Source organism: Rhinopithecus bieti, unplaced genomic scaffold (genome assembly GCF_001698545.2).
Source record: "Rhinopithecus bieti isolate Rb0 unplaced genomic scaffold, ASM169854v2 scaffold_41644, whole genome shotgun sequence".
NCBI classification, from domain to species: Eukaryota; Metazoa; Chordata; class Mammalia; order Primates; family Cercopithecidae; genus Rhinopithecus; species Rhinopithecus bieti.
Genome location: NW_016817838.1, coordinates 367,440 through 387,711, shown reverse-complemented (window position 1 = coordinate 387,711; position 20,272 = coordinate 367,440). Strand labels below are relative to the sequence as shown.

The 20,272-nt window shown below is 47.1% G+C and overlaps 1 protein-coding gene across 1 annotated transcript in view; it reads right to left on the bottom strand.

Annotated features, from left to right (window-relative positions):
• The window catches only part of RHBDL2 (rhomboid like 2), a 56,749-nt gene extending 39,093 nt beyond the window's left edge, over nt 1–17,656 (bottom strand). Inside the window, exons 1-2 of the mRNA XM_017856134.1 lie at nt 17,484–17,656; nt 8,020–8,117 (exon numbers count right to left, since the gene is read on the bottom strand). The gene's annotated coding sequence lies outside the window, so the exon portion shown is untranslated. The remainder of the gene's footprint in view (nt 1–8,019; nt 8,118–17,483) is intronic.
• Between the last annotated feature and the right edge of the window lie 2,616 nt (nt 17,657–20,272).

Here is a 20,272-nt window from a genome sequence, read left to right as displayed (position 1 = left end):
GTAGTTGTCATTTGTCAGTTTTCTTGGGGAATTTATCTTCTCCTGGTGGGCAGCAGGAAACGGCTCCCATTACAGACATTAACCATGCCCAATATTCACTTTCACATGTCCCGAGGCAGCTAGTCACCCACGCTTGACCAACCAGCTGCATTTGCTTAGGATTTCTGAGGCTGGAGGTGGGGATGGAAAAAATTCTTTACAGTGGTTGCAGCAGTGGCAGCAGTATCCAGTGTCCAGATAGCCTTGCCATTGGGGTCAGCATGGCATCCAGCGTCCAATGCCAGCTGTGGCTGTGATGAAGGCAGGAGCACTGGGCACTCAGCAGCAGCAGCACTGAGGCTGTCCTCACCTACCTGGCTCTGTGATGGGATTTGTTGTAATTCTAGGTACCTGGTCTCTCTGTGTTTTTGCTTATTTCCCAAGCCTTGTTTCTACAGCCTTCCAATGATTCTGTAACTTACTCAATGTGCTTTGAATAAAATTCATTTCCTGATTTAATTAGATAGAATCAGTTCCCATCTTTTGCAATCAAAAAACCTGACTAGGGCCGGGCACAGTGTCTCACGCCTATAATCCCAGCACTTTGAGAGGCTGAGGCGGATGGATCACCTGAGGTCAAGAGTTCGAGACCAGCCTGACCAATATGATGAAACCCAGTCTCTACTAAAAATACAAAAGTTAGCCGGGCATGGTGGCATGCGCCTGTAATCCCAGCTACTTGGGAGGTGAAGACAGGAAAATCACTTGAACCCAGGAGGCGGAGGTTGTAGTGAGCCGAGATTGCGCCATCACACTCCAGCCTGGGCAACAACAGTGAAACTCTGTCTCAAGAAAAAAAAAAAAACTGACTAGGCTGGCACAGTGGCTCATGCCTGTAGTCCTAGCACTGTGGGAGTCCAAGGTGGGAGGATTACTTGAGCTCAGGAATTCAAGACCAGCCTGGGCAACATAGTGAAACCCCGTCTCTAAAAAAAAATTAAAACATTAGCCGGGCATAGTACCGTGCACCTGTGGTCCCCAACTACTTGGGAGGTTGAGGTAGGAGGATTGCTTGAACCTGGGAGGTTGAGGCTACAGTGAGCTGTGATTATACCACTGCACTGCAGCCTGGGCAACAGAAAGAGACCCTGTCTCAAAAATAGAAAATTTAAAAAAATAAAATAACCTAACTAATACACATGAATAGCCAAGAAATTCTTAACTCTACCTGGAATGTTCCTGTTGCAAGTTAAATTCAGTTCTTGGCTGGGCACGGTGGCTCATGCCTGTCTGTAATCCCAGCACTTTGGGAGGCCAAGGCGGGTGGATCACCTGAGGTCAGGCATTCGAGACCAGCCTAGCACATGGTAAAACCCCATCTCTACTAAAAGTACCCAAAAATTAGCCAGGTGAGGTGGTGGATGCCTTTAATCCCAGCTACTGGGGGAGGCTGAGGCAGAAGAATCATTTGAACCTGGGAGGCAGAGGTTGCAGTGAGCTGAAATCATACTGCTACACCCCAGCCTGGGCAACAGAGCAAGACTACATCTCAAAAAAATAAATACATAAATAAAAATAAAATCAGTTCTTGTTCCGTGTTTGGGAGACACAGTGAGAGGAGCACAGAATCAGGAGATGTGTTTTCTGGTCTAGACTGCCATTTCCTGGCTGTGTGACCAGGGGCAAGTTCCTTCCTGGCTCTGAGCCACAGCTCTCTCAGCTGCACCGTGAACTAGACCAGAAGTTCCCCAGACTGGTTTTGCCAGAAAAAATTAGCAAAAATTAACCAGGGCCAGGTACAGGGCTCACGCCTGTAATCCCAGCACTTTGGGAGGCCAAGGTGGGTGGATCACCTGAGGTCAGGAGTTCAAGATCAGCCTGGCCAACAGGGTGAAACCCCATCTCTACTAAAATACAAAAAAAAAAAAAAAAAAAAAATTTAGCCAGGCGTGGTGATGCGTGACTGTAGTCCCGGCTACTAGGGAGGCTGAGGCAGGAGAATCGCTTGAACCCGGGAGGTGGAGGTTGCAGTGAGCCAAGATCATGGCACTACACTCCGTCCTGAGTGATAGAGCAAGACCTTATCTCAATCAATCAATCAATAAAAGAATGCTTGTGGTGCTCGCTTCAGCAACACTGGACCGATACAGAGAAGATGAGCATGGCCCTGCACAAGGATGACACAGAAATTCATGAAGCATTCCATACAAAACAGCAGAGTTATTTAAAAAACAGTTTTTTAAAAAGGAATGCTTCTGGAAGAAAGGGAGGGAAAGAGAGAAGGAGAGAAAGAGAGGAGGGAGAGAAAGAGGGGAGGGAAAAGGAGGAAGGAGGAATTTCAACCACACACTGACTAAGTCTTTGTGTGACTTTATGTTGAAAAGAGCCTTCTACCTGGCCAGGCGCGGTGGCTCACGCCTGTAATCCGAGCACTTTGGGAGGCCGAGGCAGGTGGATCACGAGGTCAGGAGATCGAGACCAGCCTCACCAACATGGTGAAACCCTGTCTCTACAAAAAATGCAAAAAATTAGCTGAGAGTGGTGGGAGGGGGGGCACCTGTAGTCCCAGCTACTCGGGAGGCTGAGGCAGGAGAATGGCGTGAATCCGGGAGGTGGAAGTTGCAGTGAGCCGAGATCGCACCACTGCACTCCAGCCTGGGCGACAGAGCGAGACTCTATCTCAAAAAAAAAAAGAAGAAAGAAAGAAAAGAGCCTCCTACCAACCTTTTCCTCTGCACGGCTGCACCCCTTCCATTATCATTCTACCATCACTGGGCACCATCGCTGTGAAGCCGCTGTGTCACAATGGCTACCAAAGAAAGGGCTTACCATCTGCCTTTGAGGAATAGCCTGCCTTGTGTTTGACACTGTAAAGACCTGAATTCTATTCCCAGCATCCACATTTAGTTTTTCACTGGGCCTCAGTTTCCTCAACTGTAAAACAGAGCTCACCTCTGCCCTGAGTATCTTAGAAAATTGTGGTTAAGAATCAAGTAAGACAATAAAGAGCTGCTAGAATAATAAACACTTACTATGTGCCAGCTTCCAGGCTAAACACTTTATGAGCATTCTTTTCATTAATTTTTACCACTTTGTAAGGCAGGGTAATAACATTCCCATTTGAAGAATAAAGAAACCCAGGTTCCCAAAGTAATTTGCTCAAGGTCTCACAGCTAATGAGGGGAGGGCTGGGAGAAGAGTCCGGGCGCCTGACTCCAAAGCCCCCACATGTTCCACAGCCCCCGTGATTTCTACACAGCAAGTGTTATAGAAAGGTACTTCTTCATCTGTCATGGGGTTCGAGTTAAAAATAAAATTTACTCCAGCCTTGGCAACAGAGCAAGATCCTGTCTCAAAAATAAATAAATAAATTTAAGATTTCAAAACCTAAAATTGTTTTTTCGTTTGTTTGTTTTTGAGACGGAGTCTCGCTCTGTCACCCAGGCTGGAGTGCAGTGGCGCGATCTCAGCTCACCACAAGCTCTGCCTCCCAGGTTCACGCCATTCTCCTGCCTCAGCCTCCCAAGTAGCTGGGACTACAGGTGCCCGCCACCACGCCCAGCTAATTTTTTTGTATTTTTAGTAGAGACAGGGTTTCACCGTGTTAGCCAAGATGGTCTCAATCTCCTGACCTTGTGATCCGCCCGCCTCGGCCTTCCAAAGTACTGGAATTACAGGCATGAGTCACCGCACACGGTCCTTTTTTTTTTTTTTTTTGAGACAGAGTTTTGCTCTTGTTGCCCAGACTGGAGTGTGATGGCATAATCTCGGCTCACTACAACCTCCGCCTCCCAAGTTCAAGAGATTCTCCTGCCTCACCCTCCCGAGTAGCTGAGATTACAGGCACGTGCCACCACACCTAGCTAATTTTGCATTTAAGTAGAGATGAGGTTTCTCCATGTTGGTCAGGCTGATCTCGAACTCCCAACCTCAGGTGATCCGCCCACCTCAGCCTCCCAACGTGCTGGGATTATAGGCATGAGCCACCGCCCTGGCCACATAAAAAAAAAATTTTTTTAAATAAGAAAGAATGGGCCAGGCATGGTGGCTCATGCCTGTAATCCAAGCACTTTGAGAGACAGAGGCGGGAGGATTGCTTGAGACCAGGAGTTTGAGACCAGCCTGGCAACACAGTGAAAGCCTTTCCCTACAAAAAGAAATTTAAAAATTAAAGTTTGCCAGGTGCAGTGGTGTGCACAGCTGCACTTCCAGGTACTCGGGAGGCTGAGGCGGGAGGATCGCTTGAAACAGGGAGTTCAAGATTGCAGTGAGCTACAAGGGTGCCACTTGCACTCTAGCCTGGGTGACAGAGCAAAACCCTGTCTCCAAAAACTAAATACATAAAAATTAAAAAAAAAAAAATTAAACAAAAGAAGTGTGAGTCTTCTTTTTGGTTATTGTCATCCCATCCTTTCCTGTACTCTTATCTCCCTCTTTTTCCTCCAGCTGCCTAGACAGTCCCAGACTAGTCCCTGGGAATTCCCGAACGGAAGCTGTAGAGGACGTGGCAGGTCATGACCCCTGGGGGAAGATGAGGCTGGGAATTCCCACCATCCCCACTGCTACCACGAGGACTCGAGGTGGACACAAGTGTCCAAGACGGAAAAGGATTTGCCTTTTGAGAAGCTGGAAGACTAAATCAGGCTCACCTTCCCTTCTTCACCTCACCCAGAAGGGCCCTGGCAAGGCCAACACCCTTACAACAACTCCTTTTCCATGGCAGACACTTTTAGTTGTGAGCTTGTGCCGCTTGCCTAGCTGCATTCAAACAGGGAGGTTTTAAATATCTGAATTGTTTTTTCTAAACAGCTGGCCCCACCCATTCGTTGGTACCAGGCGGGCCCCTACCGGGGCTGAGACCAGCCTTGATGTGGCTGGGAAGCTCAGGAGGCTGGGCAGTGGGCTGTGCTGGGTGTAGCCAATTGCTGCCCAGCTGGGCCTGGCATGGAGACTTTTGGTAGTGTTGCTAGGCGCCTGGGTAATTGGAGAGGCCAGGACTGGGCTTCTGGGCCACAGAGCTTAGCAGCCTCCTTCATCACACTGCAAACCGTCATTATGCCAGAGGCCTGCAGCAATCTCTCTGCGGTTACAGCCTGAAAGGATGCTTTTTTAGCTACAGAATTTAGAACTGGCTTTTCAATATTACAGGTTTGTGGTTGTGGTTGTTTTCTTTTGGCTACATCTCTGAGGATACACTTGGAATAAATAGGCAAAAGATTTAAAAACAAAAAATGCCTTCACAAACCCCCATTTCCAAAAGCTTGGCTTTTTCCTGAAGCAAAGCACACTTGACCTCAGCAGTAAGGGCAACTAAGGTAGACAACTCTGCTTCCTGAGCTCTCTCCATGGTCCACTCTGTGTCAAAAGCTTCTTCCTTGAAACTTCACAGGTGGGCTATGGTTCAGGGTAGGGGGACCAGAGAAAACCCCAGTCATGTGCAGCGCCTCTCACCAGAATAATTTCTTCAAGTCCCTCCCATTCAAAGACCATCATAATACCTCAGCCTTCTCACTCTACAGAACCACTTTCGTTTATATTATTTTCTGGATCCTCCCATCTGCTCCGTCAAGAAGACATCTTTATTATTCCCATTTTGTAGGTGAGCAACTAGGGCAAAAAAGAGGCATCCATGATTACATAGCTAGTGACAGCAAAGCTGGAGCACAAACCCAGGAATCTCAGACCAGAGTCTGGGCCGCCCCACATCTATGTAACATATTACATGTATTTGTGTACCCTGTTATAGTATTTGTGATGGTAATAATAATACACACTGGTGTACAAGACATAGGAATTTCATCCTGTATCTCGTATTATCCTAAACACATCATCTTTGTTGGTTGTGACTGGGCTTTCAAAGCTGTGGTGTGTGCACTAAGGGATATAGTCTGAAAGAATTCTCAAACACAGACACATTATTTGCATGAGTTAACAGACCTAGCACACCAGAGCACAAGGCTGAAGGAAAACAGTGACCGTGAGGCACTTACCCCTTAATTCAAGGACAGTTGGCTCAGGCCCTTAAGTAAGGAGACAAAATCATAGCTTTCAATAGATATTTGTGGGCATTTTTCACAAAAGGCTTTCACTGCCTCATCTAGAATTTTTTTTCAATAGTGGTCCATTGATAATGACCAACCATCTGGCTTGCACAGGACTAGGAGTTTCTAGTGAGACGTTTAGTGCTAAAATCGGAGCAAGCCAAGGGTGTTGGTCACCCTGTCATGGACCACCTGCATCAGAATCATCTGGGGAGGTTAGCACAGATGGCTGGTTCTAATCCTAGAGCACTGGTCCTTCACCCTGGCCTCACATCAGAATCATCTGAGGAGACTTAAATGTGTTTGAGCTCACCCCAGATCGACAGAAACTGGGTCTCTGGGGTGAAGGCCTGGCACTCGTATCTTTTCATGTGCAGCCAAGACTGAAAACTTCTGCCCTAGAGATTTGGATTCAGAGGGCCTGGGCTCAGGTCTTGTTCAGAAATCTGCATGCATTTTTAACAGCTCCCAGGGATTCTTATATACACCATGTTTCGACAACCAGTGAATGCTTATGTGATGTGTGCATCCAATAGTAGCATTTCCTGAATGCCTTGTATGTGTTACGTTCTGAAAACACATGGGGAAAAAAAAAAAAAGGAAAGAAAAAGAAACCACCTCCTGTTCTCCAGGCCCTCTCTACTCAGTGGGGAATAAAGACCTATAAATTGTTCCAACATAGTATACTGTGGTTTAGATTTAAAAGTAGGTCAGCGCCATCAGCATGGTTAGGACTATTCAGTTCCCAGAAGCCAAGTACGGTAGACTAAAGATGGAGCATATAATTTTCCATTCCTCTCACCAAGAGATACGGTTTGGGTTTGTTTCTCCTCTCCTTAAGTCTGGGCCAGCCCTGTGACTGGTTTTGACCAATACTACGTGGCAGAAGCTGTGCTGGGTACTTTGCAGCGCCAGGCCTTAACGGCTATGCAGTCTCCACTTTTGCTCCTTTGGGAATGCTTCCGCTTTGAAGCCTAACACCATGTAAGAAGGTTGACTATCTGGAGGCCACCATACTATGAGGAAGCCCAAGGTGCCCACATGGAGAGAGAGGCCATGTAGAAGAGCACGAAGGTAGGAGTCTCTCTGAGCCTGCTCCGGCTCAGGAGGTTGCCTGATTTAAAAAAAAGAAAAAGTCATGTGAAAATAAAGAAAAGCACCAAGGTGCCAGACCTATGAATGGAACCTCCTTGACCTACCAGCCCAGCTCATCCACCAGTTGAATACAGCTAGGAATGACCCTAGCTATGACTACATGGAGAAGAACTGCTCAGCTGAACCCTGCCCAAACCCCTGACTTACAGAACTATGACAAAATAAAATGAGTCTTGGTTTTTCTGTGATTTGTTTGTTTTGAGACGAGGTCTGACTCTGTCACCCAGGATGGAGTGCAGTAGCAGGAACACAGCTCACTGTAAGCTCCACTTCCCCGGTTCAAGGGACTCTTGGGTCTCAGCCTCCTGAGTAGGTGGGACTACAGGTGAGCACCACCATGCCTGACTAATTTTTGTATTTTTTGTAGAGACGGGGTTTCGCCATGTTGCCCAAGCTGGTCTTGAACTCCTGAGCTCAAGCGATCCACCCCCCCTTGGCCTCCCAAAGTGCTGGAATTACAGGCGTGAGCCACCACACCCATTCTTGTTTTCAGTCACTCAATTTTGGGGTGATCTGTTACACAGTAATAGCTACCAGCATGCCTCATCAGAACCAGAAGACAGAATGACATCTCATACCATTCTGCCTTTCTTTCCATTCACATTGTTCATCTTTGTATTCTTCCATTGAGTAGATTACTGATATCTGACCCGAAAATGCCCTCTCAAATGAGTCTTCACTCTGTTTCCACTCCTGCCTCCCTCCAACATGAAACAAAACAAAACCGTAAATCAAAGTGTATCAACTCTCAGCTTAAAAATCCTTCAGTGGTTTCCCATTGTCTTTGGGATAAATATAGGATCCTGACATCAAATGATAAGATCCTGTATGACCCAGCTCCTACCTTCTTTGTGGAATTCCCTTTCTACTTCTTTCTCCCGACGACTCAGTGCTGCAGCCACAGCGGCGTCTTGCTGTTCCTGGAACACACCAAACCCTCTCCTGCCTCAAGGTCTTTGTACTTGCTATTTCTTCTACCTAGCCCTCCCCATCCCCTACAACACGCACACACAAGGTTGGTCTTGGTCCTTCATAACCCGTAGCATGTCCCTAGGAAGTCTCCCCTGCCCATGCCTTCCCGCACCCCTGTATACTCTACTACATTTCCCCACTTCTATGCTCCCAGCACTTACCATTATCTAAAAATAGTTAGTTTATTTATTGTCTGTCTCTTTCTGCTAGAATATGAGCTCCACAAAAGCAGAAAATATTTCTCAGCAAGTGTTTGCTGAATTAACAATCACACGAATGGAGAAGGAAGGAAAAGGGAAGTATCATGGAAAGAGCTCTGACATTGCAGGAGTCAGAATATCCTGGTCCTTGCTCTAATTCTGCCCCTGCTTACCTATGGATAAACCACTTCCCCTCACCTAACCAGAAACCTCATCCCCACCAGCAAACACATGGCCGGCAATGTTTATCGGTGTCATACACCACAGGTCTTCACAATGTTTTTTTTTTTTTTTTTAAGAGATGGAGTCTTGCTCTGTTGCCCAGGCTGGAGTGCAGTGGTGCGATCTCGGCTCACTGCAACCTCCGCCTTCTGGGTTCAAGCGATTCTCCTGCCTTAGCCTCCCAAGTAGCTGAGATTACAAGTGCCCATCACTATGCCTGGCTGATTTTTGTATTTTTAGTAGAGACGGGTTTTCATTTGTAGGCCGGTCTGGTCTCAAAATCCTGACCTCAAATGATCCACCCCCTTTGGCCTCCCACAGTGCTGGGATTACAGGAGCGAGCCACCGAGCTGGGCCCACAAGTCTTCACAATTTTTTGTTCATAAATCCCCATAAAATTTTTAAGAATGTCAGGTGTGGTGGCTCACGCATATAATCCCAGCACTTTGGGAAACCGAGGCTGGTGGATCACTTGAGGAGTTCGAGACCAGCATGCCAGTATGGCAAAACCCCATCTCTATGAAAAATGCAAAAAATTAGCCAAGCATTATGCAGGGTGCCTGTAATCCCAGCTACTCAGGAGGCTGAGGCAAGAGAATCACTTGAACTTAGGAGGCAGAGGTTGCAGTGAGTAGAGATTGTGCCACTGCACTCTAGCCTGGATGACAGAGCAAGACTGTCTCAAAAATAAATAAATAAATAAAAATAAAATGGCCAGGCGCAGTGGTTCACACTTGTAATCCCAGCACTTTGGGAGGACTAGGCCGGAAGATCATGAGGTCAGGAGTTCAAGACCAGCCTGGCCAACATAGTGAAACCCCGTCTCGCTAAAAATACAAAAAAATGCGTGGTGGTGGGCACCTGTAATCCCAGCTACTCAGGAGGCTGAGGCAGGAGAATCACTTGAACCCGGGAGGCGGAGGTTGCAGTGAGCTGAGATCACGCCACTGCACTCCAGCTTGGGTGACAGAGCTAGGCTCAGTCTAAAAAAAAAAAAAAAAAAAAATTTAAGAAACTCTGTTCTCTCTCATACATTTTAAAGGTTAATAACTACAATTATTTTTTACAAGTTAAAATCAGCTCCAAGATCAAATCTTTTGTCATACTCTTTGTTAGAGACATGTTTTAAATATATTTTCATCCAAACCTTAGAGCTACAGATTTTACTTGTTCAGTTTATGGAAAATGTCTACCACATAATCCAGTTGGCAAAGTCTGTCCTCACTGTCAAACCAATTAGCCAAATCAAACAGATTTTCTGTCCATAAGAAAATCTACCTTTATTTTTAAAAGGTTCCATAAATGCATTAATTTGCATCCCCATGACAACTGGCTCATGTCTCAATTCTAATTTTATAATACATAAATAAAGAGCTAAAGCACTTAAGTTTAATATAGCATAATGACTAAAAGCACAAATTCTAGAGGAATTCAAAGGTGTCTGGAATTCAAATTCTGATTTCACCACTTAACACTTCTGTGACCTTGGGCAACTTATTAAACCTCTTTGTGCCTTGGGAGCATTATCTGTAAGAGGAGGGTGGTAAATGTCTACTTTATAGATTCAGTATGAGTATTGAATTAGTTTATTATCTGTAAAACCCTTAGAACAGTGTCTGGCACATAATTAGCATTGAGCAAATTTTTCATTTTGTTTTGTTTTGAGACAGGGTCTCACTCTGTTACCCAGGCTGGAGCACAGTGGCATGATCTCAGCTCACTATAACCTCTGCCTCCCGGGTTCAAGCGATCCTCCCACTTTAGCCTCCCAAGTAGCTGAGACTACAGGTGTGCACCACCACACCTGGCTAACTTCTGTATTTTTTGGTAGAGATAGGGTTTAGCCATGTTGCCCATGCTGGTCTCGAACTCCTGAGCTCAAGCAATCTGCCTGCCACGGTCTCCCGAAGTATTGAGGTTACAAGTATGAGCCACCACACCTGGCCCTATTTGGGTTGTGTTTTGTTTTGTTTTGTTTTGAGACAGGATCTTACTTTGTCGCCCAGGCTGAAGTGCAGTGATATAAACCCTGCTCACTGAAGCTTCGACCTCTTGAGCTCAAGACATCCTCCCACCTCAGCCTCCCAAATAGCTAGGACCACAGGCACATGCCACCATGCCCAGCACATCTTATAGAGACGAGGTCTCGTCACATTACCCAGGCTGGATTCAAACTCCTGGGCTCAAGTGATCCTCTCACTTCGATCTTCCTAAGTGCTGGGACTGCAGGAATGAGCCACTGTGCCCAGTCTAAACAAGTATTTTATTTATTTATTTATTTATTTATATTTTTATTTTTTTGAGACGGAGTCTCGCTCTGTCGCCCAGGCTGGAGTGCCCGATCTCAGCTCACTGCAAGCTCCGCCTCCCGGGTTCACGCCATTCTCCTGCCTCAGCCTCCCGAGTAGCTGGGACTACAGGCGCCCGCCAGGTCGCCCGGCTAGTTTTTTGTATTTTAGTAGAGACGGGGTTTCACCATGTTAGCCAGGATGGTCTTGATCTCCTGACCTCGTGATCCGCCCGTCTCGGCCTCCCAAAGTGCTGGGATTACAGGCTTGAGCCACCGCGCCCGGCCTATTTATTTTTATTTTTTATTTTCTGGCTTTACTTAATCAGCTTCTTCAGGTTGAATAAACAATAATTTCTTTCAGTTTGTTGGTTTTTTGGGGTTTTTTTGAGATGGAGTCTCACTCTGTTGCCCAGGCTGGAGTGCAGCAGCATGACCTTGGCTCACTCCAAACTCCATCTCCTGGGGTCAAGCGATTCTCCTGCCTCAGCCTCCTGAGTAGCTGGGATTATAGGCGCCTGCCACCACGGCCAGCTAATTTTTGTTTTTTTGTTTTATTGGGTTTTTTTTTTTTTTTTTTTGAGACGGAGTTTTCCTCTCGTCACCCAGGCTGGAGTGCAATGGCGTGATCTCGGCTCACTGCAACGTCCGCCTCCTAGGTTCAAGAGATTCTCCTCCCTCAGCCTCCCGAGTAGCTGGGATTACAGGCACCCTCCACGACGCCCAGCTAATTTTTGTTTTTTTGGGTTTTTGTTTTTTTTTTTTTTTTTTGAGACGGAGTTTTGCTCTTGTCGCCAGGGCTGATACAATGCCAACTTTTCCATAAAAATATCAGCCAAGGCTTCTTTGCCAGAAATTGACCAATCGCCCAATATAAAATGTATTTGGAAATACAAAAGAACCTTCAATAGTAAAAACAATTTTGAAAAAGAAGAACCAAGTTGAGATTATGCTCCGCGTGGGCCAAGACTTACTATAAAGTAACAATGGTTGGCCTAAGAAATAGAATTGTATATATTCAATAGGAACAGAACAGGAGATTGCCGAAATTGATTAATAAATCAATTGATTTCAACAAAGATGCCAAAGTAATTGATTTTCTTTTCTTTTCTTTTCTTTTCTTTTCTTTTCTTTTCTTTTCTTTTCTTTTTTGACACAGTCTTGCTCTGTTGCCCAGGCTAGAGTGCAATGGCGCGATCTCAGCTCACTGCCACCTCCGCCTCCTGAGTTCAAGCGATTCTCCTGCCTCAGCCTCCCAAATAGCTAGGATTACAGGCACCCACCACCACACCCAGCTAATTTTTATATTTTTAGTAGAGATGGGGTTTCACCATGTTGACCAGGCTGGTCTTGAGCTCCTGACTCGTGATCCACCCACCTTGGCCTCCCAAAGTGCTGGGATTACAAGCATGAGCCACTGCACCTGGCAATTTTTGTATTTTCAGTAGAGACGAGGTTTCACCATGTTGGCCAGGCCGGTCTCGAACTCCTGACCTCAAGTCATCCACCCAACTCGGCCTCCCAAAGTGCTGGAATAATAGGCGTGAGCCACCGCACCCGGCCAACAAGGATTCTTTTCTCTTTTTTTTTTTTTTTTTCTTTGAGACGAAGTTTTGCTCTTGTCACCCAGGCTGGAGTGCAATGGCGTGATCTTGGCTCACTGCAACCCCCACCTCCTGGGTTCAAGCAATCCTCCTGCCTCAGCCTCCTGAGTAGCTGGGATTACAGGCGCCCACCACCAGACCCAGCTAGTTTTGTATTTTTAGTAGAGACAGGGTTTGTCCATGTTGGTCAGGCTGGTCTCGAACTCCTGACCTCAGGTGATCAGCCCGCCTTGGCCTCCCAAAGTGCTGGGATTACAGGTAAGAGCCACTGCGCCTGGCCGAATATTCTTAAATAAAACAAATACTACGAGTCTGTAGTAGAAGCACAGCACCCTTTAGTTTCTCCTGTCTGATCTCTCTTTACTTGCTATCTCTCAGGAACAGAGCATTCTCTAACTGTCCTTTTGAACAATGGACCTTGTTCAATGAATTTGGGATGGACAGAGGTGTAACTTTCTTATAAAGCCAAAGAAGAGAAACAATGAAAACAGAGGTGAAAAGGAGAACTTAAAAGAATCCAGACAAGCAGATGACTTTTAGGCAAGAGTCCCTGCAGAAGTTGAGAATCTGGAAATGGATTCCTTTAATGTTATCCGTGCCCCTGCATCCCCAATTCCAGGACCACTGGCTAGTTTGACACACCCTCCCTGGACACATTCGGAGCGAGATACAATTCCTGGAAACCCTTCTACAACTCCATCTGTAGCTCTCTGACGTAGGACAGCACAAGGTACTGCAAGTAATATCCTTGAACTTATTCCAGATTATACAAAAGTAAAGTATTCATAAATTTCAAGACTTTTATTAGAAGGAACAGATTCACTGTGACCCAGTATAGAGCTGAGGGCAAAGTACCAGTCATCAGGAACAGGCCAACTCAAGAGACCCTTCATGAACAAACCATGATGAAGTCTTAAAAAGGGAGATTAATTTCCAAAGATAGGTGGGGACCCATCAGGCCTGAAAACCTTGGCGTCATCATATCCTCGGCCCCCACACATCAGCCTCACTTCTGAAATGTAAATCAGGTGGTGTCACTCTCATTGTTAAATCTTTTTTTTTTTTTTTTTTTTGAGACAGTGTCTCTCTCTGTTGCCTAGGCTGGAGTACGGTGGCGCGATCTTGGCTCACTGTAACCTCTGCCTCCTGCGTTCAAGAGATTCTCCTCCCTCAACCTCCCGAGTGACTGAGACTACAGTCACACATCACCACACCCAGCTAATTTTTGTTTGTTTTTTTTTTGTTGTTGTTGTTTAGTAGAGACTGGGTTTCACCACATTGGCCAGGCTGGTCTCGAACTCCTGACCTTGTGATCCACCTGCCTCAGTCTCCCAAAGTGCTGGGATTAGAGGCATGAGCCACCTCACCCAGCCAAAATCTTTTCAATGGGTGTCCAATGTCCTTGGTTTAAAGCCTAGATTCCTTAAGGAGGCACAGAAAGGCCTCATGACCTGAACGCTTCCTATTTTTCCACTTTCATTTCTTTCCATTTCCCCAAATACACCCTATGCCCCGGCCACACTGAGCCCCTAGCAGTTCCAGCTCCCACTCTCCACGAGGTCTTTTGATGAGCTCCTCCCTCTGCTAGAACATCTTCCCCCCCAGCCCCATTTGTTGTCTCAGGGAAGTATTAACACCCCCTTTAAGACTCTGTTCCTTACTATCACATTTGGGATTAAGTTAAAGAAAAGAAAAGAAAATTTTAATTAAAAAAACAAAACTGAAAGACTCTGTCCTTTACAACTCCTCTGCAAAGCCTTTTTGAGCATCTAACATGTGCTTAGCATTGTGTTAGGCACTGCGGATGCATGGTAGAACTAAATGCTCTTCTTAGTTCCGTCAGCAACCTCTGCTTGTGTCTAGAGCATCATTGTCTTCTTTGTATAATAACTGTCTCCTCTACAAGGCTGTGAGCATTCTGAGGACAGGACTTCCACGTTACTTATCTTTGACTCCCTATCACCTAGCCCATGGAATGCATCAGTAAACATTTGTCAAATTTATTTACTCACAAAGAATTCATTGAAAATTTTTGTATCAGAAATGAATGAGGTGCTGAACGAACAGTATTATAAAACTGAATGAACAGGATCATGCCCATGATCTCTGTCCTCTTGAAACCTTGCAGTCTCAGGGGATAAACAGAGCACTTGATTTAGTGAATGGTGTGGGAATGAGTGAATGAGTTAACGAATCAGGGAAGGAGTCTGGATGCAGCAGCCCAGAGCAGGAGATCTACAGGAAGTCAATGACCAGTGTCTAGGGAGGTAGTTGTGGAATGCGGATGCTCTTTTGGTCTTTCTTTTTTTCTTTTCCTTGAGAGATAGTCTTGCTCTGTCACCGGGCTGGAGTGCAGTGGCCTGATCTCAGCTCACGGCAGCCTTGATGTCTCAGGCTCAAGTGATCCTCCCATCTCAGCCTACAAAGTAGCTGAGACGGGCCGAGCATGGTGGCTCATGCCTGTAATCCCCACACTTTGAGAGGCCAAGGCAGGTGGATCCCTTGAGTCCAGGAGTTTGACACCATCCTGGGCAACATGATGAAACCTTGTCTTTACCAAAAATACAACAAAAGTTAGCCGGGCACGATGGTGTGCACCTATAGTCCCAGCTATTCAGGAGGCTGAGGTGCGAGAATCAACTGAGTTGCGGATGCCGCCACTGCACTCCAGCCTGTGCCACAGAATGAGACTCTGTCTCAAAAAAAAACCAAGTAGCTGAGACTACAGGTGCACACCACCACGCCAGGCTAATTTTGTTTTATTTTTTGTAGAGAAGAGGTCTCACTGTGTTGCCCAGGCCACTCTCAAACTCCTGGACTCAAGCAATTCTCCTACCTTGGTCTCCTAAAGTGCTGGGATTACAGGCGTGAGCCACCGTGCCGGGCCTTCTTTTTTTGAGATAGGGTCTCACTTGTTGCCCAGGCTGGCTTTGAACTCCTGGCTTCAAGCAATCCTCCTACCTCAGCCTCCCGAAATGTTCGGACTACAAGGCATGAGCCACTGCCCCCAGCCTGGTCTTTCTAATACAGAGAAACTTGAAAGACAGCAAGCACCAGAGCAAAAAGCATGGAGTTTAGAGTCGGACCTAGACTTGAATTCTGGATCCATTTCTTATTAGCCATGTGACCTTAGGCAAATCCCTTAACCTGTTTGTATCTTCATTGCCCCATCTATGAAATGGGGTTAATAATAATATCATAAGAGGATTATGATTAAATAAGAGAATGCATTTAAAGCCCTTAGCCTGCATCCATAGTTTAGGAATTGGTGGTTCCCATCACTTGCTCAGTGTTGAGTGTGCAAATTCAGAAACACAGCATGTCTGGACTCAGTCCTGGTCCAGTATTTTTACCACAAACCAGCACCTGACATCTTCCCTACTCCCATGCCTATGTGGCTCTCCCTTCCTTTTTATTTTATTTTTTAAAGACAAGGCCTCATTTTGTTGCCCAGGCTGGTCTCGAACTCCTGGACTCAAGCAATCCTCCCGCCTTGGCCTCCCAAAATGCTGGGATTACAGGAGTGAGCCATGGAACCCAACCTTCTCTCTCCCTTCACCACTCCCCCGTCACTGGCCAGTTCTGTTTACATTCTGCCTACGTGCTTTCAAGGCCAGGGGTTGTCTAGCATATCTTTACAAGCCTAAGGTGAGGGAGTTGCTGGTTAGGGAGAGGCATGGCAAGAAGGCGGTCAAAGAGGAAGGGAAACGCACAGGTGTTTAGGAAGGCTCCACAATGAGCCTGCCACCCGGCTTGGTATTCAACATGCATTGTTCCCTGTCATCTTCATAAAAATATCAATTTGAGACTGGGCGCAGTGGCTCACACCTGTAATCCCAGCACTTTGGGAGGCTGAGGCGAGCGGATCACGAGGTCAGGAGATCGAGACCATCCTGGCTAACATGGTGAAACCCTGTCTCTACTAAAAATACAAAAAATTAGAGAGTGTGATGGCGGGCGCCTATAGTCCCAGCTACTCAGGAGGCTGAGGCAGGAGAATGGCATTAACCTGGGAGGAGGAGCTTGCAGTGAGCCGAGATCTCACCACTGCACTTCAGCCTGGGCGACGAGCGAGACTCCATCTCAAAAATATATATATATCATTTTGAGCTGGACCCCGTGGCTCAGTTAACTCAGGAAGCTGAGGCAAGAGGACTGCTTGAGCATAGGAGTTTGAAGTTGCAGTAAGCTATGATCAGCCATTGTACATAGCTGGGCAATGTGGCAAGACCCTGTCTCTTTAAAAAAAAAAATTATAGCTGAGGAAACAGAGGCTCAGGAGGTAAACAGAAAATATGGGATATAAAGCCAGTCTCTCCGTGACTCCAAAATAATTTTCTACTCTGCCATGCTGCCCACCAGCTTGTAGATAATCACCAAATGTTTGAGGAATAAATTTCAGTTTTCTTATTCCCAAGAGGAGCAGAAACCGTGCAGCCCTCCCTCCAGAGTATCCAGGTGTATGCTCTAACAGTGATGAATAAACAAATGAACACTAATGAATAAATGAAACACTGAGTGAAATCTCTCTGATACCCACACCAGGAAGAAGGAAACAACCCTGGAGGAGCCGTCTTGCAGGAAGAAGTGGAGACTGTCTCCGTGGCTGTGGTCTCCAGTGGCCAGGTCAGCAAAGGGCTAGGAACTGGCTTAGTTGGAGTTAGAAAAACTTAGGAGGGTAGGGGATGCTGGGGAGAACGTGATGGCTGGAGAGAAAGCCAGTGCGAAGGGCAGGGAAGAAGAATGAAATGACCCTGTCCCCATCCTCAGCCCTTCCCTGCCATTTCCCTCGGGAAGATAGCCCCTGACTCTTGGCCCAACATGCTGCCAGCTTTTAAAATGAAAGTAGCAGGATCCAAAGTGGCCACACCAGGAGGTCACTCCAGAAGAGGGGTTACCAAGGGAGCACCCCACATGTCCCTCCTCCTTCCTGCACAGCACCCCTCGGCCCTCCACTTCCTGCTGCAGCCCCCTTGTCCTGACACGGGACTCCCTCCACTCCCTCCCAGCTCCCACATCTTACCCTGAAAGACCAAGGTAGGGGCGTCCCAGGCCGCGCCCGTCGGTCTTTGTGTTCCAGGCTTCCTGGGCCAAGGGGTTGCCCGCTGCCCTGAAGCTCCCACTCTGCCAGGTGCTCCTCAGTCCCTCCCCAAACAAAAATCCTCCAGACAGGTTCCAAAGCTGCCCAGCCCAGGAAGAGGGAGCCTGAGGAAATCCCCTCCCAGCTGGGCTGGGCCGGCCTGCTTGGCAGTCTCGCTTCTGGGCTGGCCCTGGATGAATGAGCCCTCCCCTTCGTCTGCTTGGGTCTTAGCCAGGGAGCCGGTGGCAGCCTCTACTCTTTGTCCAGGGCACTGAGCTCCATTTGTCCTCCAAGTCCTGCCCTCCTGCTTCATGCGTGGGCCGCCTGCTCTCCACTCTCAGCTCTCTGACACCTTAACCGGGTGGTCTCTATCACTCTGCATTTGGTTATGCTTCAGTGTGAAGCCAGGCCTGTACTGGGCACCAGGGTGAGTGACTTGATGATCCTCAGCAGAGATTTAGTCCACGGAAGAATTGATGACACCATGGCCCCTGGTGAAATAGCTTTGCCAGCTCTGATTATTCATTCAAAGCATTTTGAGAATAACTGGCCTTGTGTGAGGCCCTGAGGATGAAGAGGTAGACTAATGGGATCCCTGACCTCCTACTCTACGAGGAAGACAAAGAATAAAGCTCTAAGTAGACGTTGCTCAAGATTCGGGCAGAAGGTGGCCAGGCGCAGTGGCACGCCTGTAATCCCAGCACTTTGGGAGGTTGAGGCGGGTGGATCACCTGAAAGTGGGAGTTCAAGACCAGGCTGATCAACATGGAGAAACTCCGTCTCTACTAAAAATCCAAAATTAGCCAGGTGTGGTGGTGCATGCCTGTAATCCCAGCCACTCGGGAGGCTGAGGCAGGAGAATCGCTTGAACCCGGGAGGTGGAGGTTACAGTGAGCCGAGATCGCGCCATTGCACTCCAGCCTGGGCAACAAGAGCGAAACTCCATCTCAGAAAAATATAAAAAATTCAGGCAGAAGGGACCAGGGAGGACTCCCGCTGTGTGGAAGTGTTAAGATGGGTTTTGAAAGATGAACAGGGGTTTTCCAGAATTGTGAGCAGGGAAGGGGAGCACAGGCTGACAGAAGAGGCCATGGGAAGGGATGGAATTCAGCAGGAACTACTCAACGTTCAGAATTGTAAGCAGGGAGTGTCAGATCAGGAAGGGCCTGCGTGCCTTGGTAAACGGTTTGGACTGTGTCCTATAGGTTCTGGGGAGTCACAGAAAGGTGTTTGTTTGTTTGTGTGTTTGTTTGTTTGTTTGTTCGTTCATTTTTTGGTTGGAATACAGGGTCTCTCTGGGAGGCAGAGGTTGCAGTGAGCCAAGATTATACCACTGCACTTTAGCCTGAGCGACAGAGTGAGACTACATCTCAAAAAAAAAAAAAATGGGGTCTCTCTCAGTTACGCAGGCTAGAGTGCGGTGGTGCAGTCATAGCTTGAAACAGCCTTGAACTGCTGGGCTCAAGTGATCCTCCCACTTCAGCTTCCTGTGTAGCTGGGACTACAGGCATGCACACCATGGCCAGCCAGTTTTAAAATTTTTTGTAGAGATGGAATTTCACTATGTTGCCCACGGTGATCACAAACTCCTGGCCTCAAGAGATCCTCCCACCCCAACCTCCCAAAACACTGAGATTACAGGTGCTACACCACACCCTGCTACTCACAGATAGGCTTTAAACAAGGGACACAAACTATTAGACTGCATTTAAAATAGAACACTGGGGCCAAGTGTGGTGGCTCACACCTGTAATCTCAGCACTTCGGGAGGTCAAGGCTGGAAGATTGCTTAAGCCCAGGAGTTCGAGACCAGCCTGAGCAACATAGTGGCACCTGTCTCTACAAAAAAAAAAAAAATTTGTTAATTATCCAGGCAATGGTGGTGTGCACATGTAGTCCCAGCTATATTCCAGAGGCTGCAGTGATAGGATAGCTTGAGCCCAAGAGGTTGAGGCTGCAATGAGCTATGATTACACCACAGCACTCTAGCCTGGATGACAGAGTGAGACCCTGTCTTAAAAAAAAAAAAAAAAAAAATCACTGGGACCTGCAATGTAAAGAAGGGTTTGAAGGGGACAAGACTAGAGGCAAGAAGACCAGTCAGGCTTGCATGAGTCGGGGTAAGTGATAATGTAGACCTTATCAAGGCATTGGCTAGGGAGTGGGGGTGGGAGTGAGAGAAAGAAATAGATTTAAGAGATGCTAAGGGGTAGCATTGATGGGACTTAATGAGTAAGGGAGGAGTCTAGGATGACTCTAAGATTTCCAACTGGAATAACTAACTAGGTGGATAGTGGTGCCTATAAATAAGATGGAGAAATCAGGAAGAATGGCCAGGCACGGTGGCTCACGCCTGTAATCCCAATAATTTGGGAGGCCAAGGTGGGTGGATCACTTGAGGTCAGGAGTTTGAGACCAGCCTGGCCGACATGGTGAAACGCTGTCTCTGCTAAAAACACAAAAATTAGCTGGGCATGGTGGTGTATGCCTGTAATCCCAGCTACTCGGGAGGCTGAGGCAGGAGAATCGTTTGAACCCAGGAGGCGGAGGTTGCAGTGAGCAGAGATCACGCCATTGCACTCCAGCTTGGGCAACAGAGCGAGACTCTATCTCAAAAGAAAAAGGGTTGGGTGCAGTGACTCACTCTTGTAATCCCAGAACTTTGGGAGGCTGAGGTGGGCGGATCACAAGCTCAGGAGATCGAGACCATCCTGGCTAACACAGTGAAACCC